Source organism: Pan troglodytes, chromosome 1 (assembly GCF_028858775.2).
Source record: "Pan troglodytes isolate AG18354 chromosome 1, NHGRI_mPanTro3-v2.0_pri, whole genome shotgun sequence".
Classification (NCBI taxonomy): domain Eukaryota; kingdom Metazoa; phylum Chordata; class Mammalia; order Primates; family Hominidae; genus Pan; species Pan troglodytes.
In genome coordinates this window covers 31,224,475-31,230,951 of record NC_072398.2, presented here as the reverse complement: position 1 = coordinate 31,230,951, position 6,477 = coordinate 31,224,475, and the positions used below count along the sequence as shown (strand labels likewise).

Sequence of the window (6,477 nt, the reverse complement as noted above, 5' to 3'; positions counted from 1 at the left end):
TGGGGATCAATAGATACAATAATCTTTGTATTTATAACATGCCGTGACTCCACCCAACTCTTCACATTCCTCTCTCTCAAAAAAGATAATACCTTTTTTTCTCCTTGTTGAAATTATTCCTGAGTGAGCTTATACCTCTACCACTCTGAGCTTTCTTCTCATGGGCAAATATATCCAAGCATTCTGGTGTTTGAGGATGTAGATAGACAGTATGATATTGCACTTGTCCTGACTCATTTTCTGGAGTGATCCTGTGTCTCAAAAATGTACACTCTGCCTTTCTTTGCCTACAAAGATGGCCATGTTGCTTTAGATAGTTTTACACAGAGACTCAGTGGAGTTCAGGACTGTTGAGCTATTTTTACTTTGAAAGGTACAGACCAGAGTTTCAAAAAGCTCTTGCATTTATTGTATTTAAAAAAAATATGTAGAAACATGTTACATTAATGAAAATGCTTTGCATGTATAGTGTTTTTTATCTTCATTGTTAAGTCTCTGGGGACCTTTATTTAATTCATTTAGTGATCTATCCACCATATTTAGTCCACAGAGATTTTGGAAAACATTTTATTACAACCTGAACTTGAAGGCATTTTTTATGCTAACAAAAATCCATTCATTCTGCAGTTATTCATTCATGCATTGATTCATTTAGTATATAAACATATATTGAGCATATAATTTTCCATGGGTGGTTATGGAAAAAGGGGTGAATGCAAAAATGCTTGACAGATTTCCCATCTGGACAGCACTTCAAAATCTAGAGAGAAACAGATAGTACAATTGCTATGATGCGGAGGAGACTATGATAGGTGTTTTAAAGAAGTTCACAATGGCAAACTAAAGAGAGATATAAATTCTATGATCTAAAAATCAATTAGTTAAAAATAGAATTTCATAATCAAAATCATATAAGAAGATCACAAAGGATGAGAGTGTTAGCTCCATAAGGAAGGAGGCTCGCCATATTTGTCATCACCTTCCTAACTCCCAGTCATGGTAGACTCGCTCTATACATTTGATGATTGCCAGTATGCACAAGGAAAAACCAACCATCTATGTGGGGTTGCAAAAATGAATGAGAAGAATTGATTTGTTCAGATTCTGCCACTAATTGCGAGCTTGAAAAAGTCTCTTGTGTTGGAAGGTCCCCAAGACCACCCTCAGGTTCACTGATTCACTAGGAGGACTCACAGAACTCAGCAAAGTTATTATACCTTGGGTTGGTTGTTACAGCAAAAGGATGCGGATTAAAAGAAACCATAGAAAAAGGAGGAGCATAAACTAGGGTCCAGAAGACACAGTTGTCCTCTCCCAGTGGAGTTAAATGAACAGCACTTATATCTCCTGGCAAAGATGTGTGACAACACTTAGGAAGCATTGTCAACCAGGAACATTCATTTGAGCTTTAGTGTCCAGGGTTTTTACTGGGGGCCAGTTACATATGCATTGCTGACCACCTATGTGGCTGACCTTATTCTCCAGCCCACCAGAGGTCAAGTTGATAGCACATAGCCCAAGGCTCCTGCCATAAATCACATTGTTAGCATGGAGTCTATGGCTCTCTGGCATGGTTCAAGGCCCCCACCATAAATCACATCATTAGCACAGACTCTGTGGCATGGTCAAAGTCCCCAGGTAAACAAAGATACTCTTATCAGGCAGGACATTTTAAGGCTTATAGGTTGCCTCCCGGGAGCCTGGCAAGGCCCAAACCTTCCTTGAAATATGCAGAGTGTGAACAGCCCTGAGTTAATCCTTTGCTCTTCACCATTTAACTTCTGTCTTTTCCTGATTGTCTTCATCTATAAACCGAGGTGACGGCAAAAATGGACCAAAATAATTCCCAGCTTTAAAATGCTACAGCAATTTAAATTTTTAATTAAACAACAAAAAAGAAGAGTAAGCTCTAAAGACATTCTAATTCAGTAAATGTTTAAGAAATACCAGAGTGTAAAGCAAGGACACATTTTTGTGTATTTCTTACAATCAGGTAATAGTTTTCTTTATCTCCGCATTCTGCTTGTAAAGACAAATGGTGTTTTTCAAGCCACGTTCCCACCAGCTCCTGGCCCTTCTACCCCGCCTAGAATCCCCACCCAAATCTCTGGAAAATGAGTGCCTCTCAGGAGACTTTGAAAATTAGTTCAGGCTAATTGCTACTGGATAAGTAGTGTTTAGCAGCTGTTCGAAATAAGAAAAAAAGGGACACGGGTTTCTATTGCAGCAAGAAGAATTTAGGTTCAATTTGAGGACAATTTGCTAACTAAGAAGTAGATGGAAAACTAAAATAGTTATCAAGGTTTATGGAGTCTCCTTGTCTAGGAAAAAAATCAGAAAGTGCATTTCTTTATCTTTCTGGGTAGTTTAAGTTTAGAGCTGACCTTACAAAGATGCCGTTTTTGTTGTAACACCCCTAAGCTCAGAAATTAAACCATATCCAAAATAAACTCAGTGGCTCAGGCTCCAAAAGCAGATTAGAATGTTTTAGTAGACACAGCGTATTTATGGCACTTCAGTTTAAGCTTCAGCTTGAAGGTGGATTAATTTTGGAGTATTGTACCCGAGTTATTTGGGATGAGAAATGCTAGAACATAAAGTTATGTTTTGAGCTAGGTTCCAGCTCTCTGTAGGAGTAGGCTTCTGCTCACAGGAAGCTAAAATGAATTTGAAAGCCACAATTGCCATGCCTTCAGAGAAAGACATTTTCTACTCAAAAAGCAAAGCATTCAGTACCTAGTTGAGCAGGTAAGCTTGATTCAGCATTGGGCAAGGCCAATTAATATCGACTAATGTTACAACAGCTTGCTGCTGACTGCTGCCTCTGTCACTGCTTTTATAGAATGGCATCTTTACAAATGGCATAGGAGGCTATCATCAGAAATCGTTATTCCTGGAGTAGACTAGGACAATTTATCATTAAAAATCATCATGGAAAGTGAGATGTGATGACCATTTCATACTTTGTGTAATTCTAGACCAATCCCATTAATTTAAGAGCTCATTTATTACCAGAGAATGACAGAAGATCACCAGGGAAGAACTGCTCTTGGTCTAAGCAAAATTAACATTTAATTCACTAAATTTCAGGACACAAACACAGATCATCAAAGATGCATGGAAGAAGTAATGTTAAATACATTCTTAATATGAGCTTGTTGACTGCTTTTGAGAAGCTAGCACCCCATTTAAGCAGTCAAATGATGTAAGTATAGTAGTTTGGGGATCAGAAACCTTTTCCTGGTTGCCTTTATCTGTGTGCTCTCTTGAGTCTAGTTACCAGGAACATCAGCACTGCATCTGGAAGGTTGTTAGAGATACAAAATCAGGTCCCAGTGCACACCTACAGAATCTAAATCTGCATTTTCACAAGATCCTTGGAGTGATTCATATGCCCATTCAAGTTTGAGAGGCATTGCTTGCAAATCTGGACAGCTGCCTGTTTTTGTAAATAAAGTTTTATGAGTCAAGCTTTTGCATTTACTTAAAGTCTATGGCGTCTTTTGCACAACAGTGGCAAGACCAGTACTTGCAGCAGAGACTGTATGTCCCACGAAGCCTGAAATTTTTACTGTATAGACCTTTACAGGAAAAGTTTGCTGACTGCTATGAGTCTAGAATATTGTTTTCTAGCTTTGCTGATATAGGAAGAAAACTGCCCCTTACTGTATCTGCAATAACATAGGCTTTAGGGTGCAAGCTTTTCATAGCTTTTATACTAGAAGCACCACTGACTTTCTCTTTTCTTCTCTTTCTTCTTTTAAAAAGGTTTCAAGATAAATGGAAGAGATTAAAAACAGTTTGAGAGTTTTTGTGTTAAAAGCTATGTAAAAATAATCTATTCAGGTCATTTTATTTCTGGATTGGAGTGTAAGCCATTGGAGAGACCAGAGATTACACTTTTTAAAAATCTCCTAAAATGGCCTGCCTGCATAGTGTGATGCATATTGTCTCTTTTCCTTCTCCAAACCCTGAGATTTAAATGCTAGAGCTACCAAAGACAGTAGTCAATCTGTATTTTTTCTTACATTGTTCACCTGTAATTTTCTGAATGTAATTTTCACTTTCTTACCAAGACTACAAGCCGCTCAGAGATATTTTATTAACATTCTCCAAATATCCTTCTTTAATACTTGCTGGACCCCAAATAAAATTCAGTATGTGATTCTCGGTTGAGAGAATAGGACCGTGTGTGGCTCTGTGTTCCTGGTCCCTCATCCAGTGTCCTTTATATAATAAACAGTGAAGAAACATTTGTCATATGATTTCTTCGCAAAAAAAATAAATAAATAGAGCAAAGTCCAATGAAAGTCAAAAAGACCTAAATTTCACTACCAATGCACTCTAGGAAATGTGGCCTTCAAAAAGAAAATGGCCCAGAGAACAGCACTGTCATCCCTGATGGAAGGACACATACATTTACGACTGTCCCTCCATTTTCCAACCAACCCACACTTGTCCTGCTGCTCTTTGGAGACCATGTCAGATCTACCACCTCATCAGCATTTATGAATATGTATTGTTTATATTAGCCACCGGTATACAAAAACAAAACAAAAGAAGCTTCATTCCAAAGAATGTTGACATTAATTCAGCTTCAGGACTTTACACAGACACAGAATGCTCTAAACAGCCAGATGGTATCCTGATCTTAAGGTTGGAAAAAAAAATTGATGGATTTTGATTTCTATGTACCTTTATGCCTGAGAGTCAATAAAGGGCTTTCTAGAAGATTTGACTGTGAAGAAAGGGTCTGAATAAGAAAAAAAAAAAACACAATGGCTAAACTTCCTGACATTAGAAGCAGCAGCAGACCTACCATTCTAAATATTTAGCACCTACCACAAAGGAAAGTCAAATCCCCATATTGGCTAAATCTAAGGTGCCAAAGGTACTAACACCATCTAAGACCTTGCTGTGGTGATGACTGAGGCAGGAATGGGTAGGCATTTTAATAAAAATTCATGTATTTCAAGGGCTTAGATAATGTGAACTAAATAGATATATCTCCTTCCTTTGGAAAATTACTCTAAGGAAAGTTTATTTATTTATTACATTCAACAAATATTTACTGAGTCCCTTCTATGCCAGGCACTGTTCTATAAACCAGGAGTATAGTAGAGGTGAAAGCAAACTCAAATCCCCAATCTCAGAGCTTACATTTTGATGACAGAGAGAGAGAGAGAGAGAATAAAAACTAAAGTAAAATGTACATAGACAGTAAGAAGTTCTAAGTAAATGTATATAGAGAGTGCTAAAGGGTAAGGAGAGGTATTGGGAGAAGGGTTAGAATTTGACATAAGGGAGTCAGGGAAGGTGTCCCTGAGAATGCTGATGCTGGAACCTACCATCTAAGACCTCGCCATGGAAATGACTGATGCAGGAATTGGTAGGCATGAGCTTATCTGGTCCCCAGATATGACAACGGAGAAAGAAAGAACACTTAGGAGTGGAGGGCAGGACATCAGACATTGGCACTGTGTGCTAGTGTCAGCTGGGGTGCTAGCCGAAGGGCAGGTGTCTGCATCGGGCTTGTGCTGCCTTATGATGTCATAGAGGAAGTGAGATTGGAGGAGCTCCTTGAAGAGAAGGCTAATGTAATCTGACTACACTGAAGTATTTCTCTGGAATAATAATTTTCTCAGGACAAGCAGTGTGCCCTTCCGTGGAATATATTAATTGAGTGCACACAAGCCAGTTTACCCTTCCAGTCCCTCACTCTCCCTAGCCCTTTTGCTCCTTCCACCCAGCCCCACTCCAAAGCCTTGGGGAAACTAAGGAGAGCTTCACTTAGACCTGTCCCATGTTTCCTGGTGGAGGGAGGGCAGAAGTAAGGGGCAGATGTCAGAGCTTCTAAGCCAGGGAAGAATAATAAGACAACCTGTTATGCCAGGTGCTTTCAATTTTCATTCTGCAAAGCCAAAAGCAGACACAAAGTTCTACCACCTTTACAAAAAAAATGCTCATCTCCATTAATGGCTGGTAGCAGCCTGGTGTCACTCCTGTTTCCTATTGCTGTGAGACACATATGGCTATGGCTAGGACCCCACAAATCATCCAGTAAGTTCATTTTTATTAGTAGCTTCTGCTTAATTAAGGGATGCACCATGCTCCATCAATCAGCTTCTGTGCATTCGAGTCATCCCTAGTCACTCCATTGCTAATAGATGTAGTTCTTGTGCTTTAGGAAAAATAAAAGATCTGGGGCATATTGGCTCCAAAATTCAAGGGAGATAATGATTCTGACAGCGGGAGCACTGCTGTGGCAATTCCTTTAAACATGAAACTGACTGACTACAGAGGCAAGTACATGATGTCTCTACTTTTCAAAGATAGAAGCTTTGATTCATTAGATCAGATGACTATAGATCAGATGTTAATATTAACATTTTAATATTGGTGTTAAACAGTATATAATAGATCAAACTAAGTTTTGCATTACTTAAAAAGGACATAATGCAAGATATATGAAAACCA

General features: G+C 38.7%; 1 long non-coding RNA gene across 1 annotated transcript; it reads right to left on the bottom strand.

Annotated features, from left to right (window-relative positions):
- Positions 1-3,044: 3,044 nt before the first annotated feature.
- Positions 3,045-5,517, bottom strand: LOC112206476 (uncharacterized). The gene is made up of 2 exons (XR_002940844.2): positions 5,349-5,517; positions 3,045-3,300 (listed from the first exon to the last, which is right to left on the bottom strand). It is a non-coding gene; the product is annotated as an uncharacterized LOC112206476 (long non-coding RNA).
- Positions 5,518-6,477: the final 960 nt, after the last annotated feature.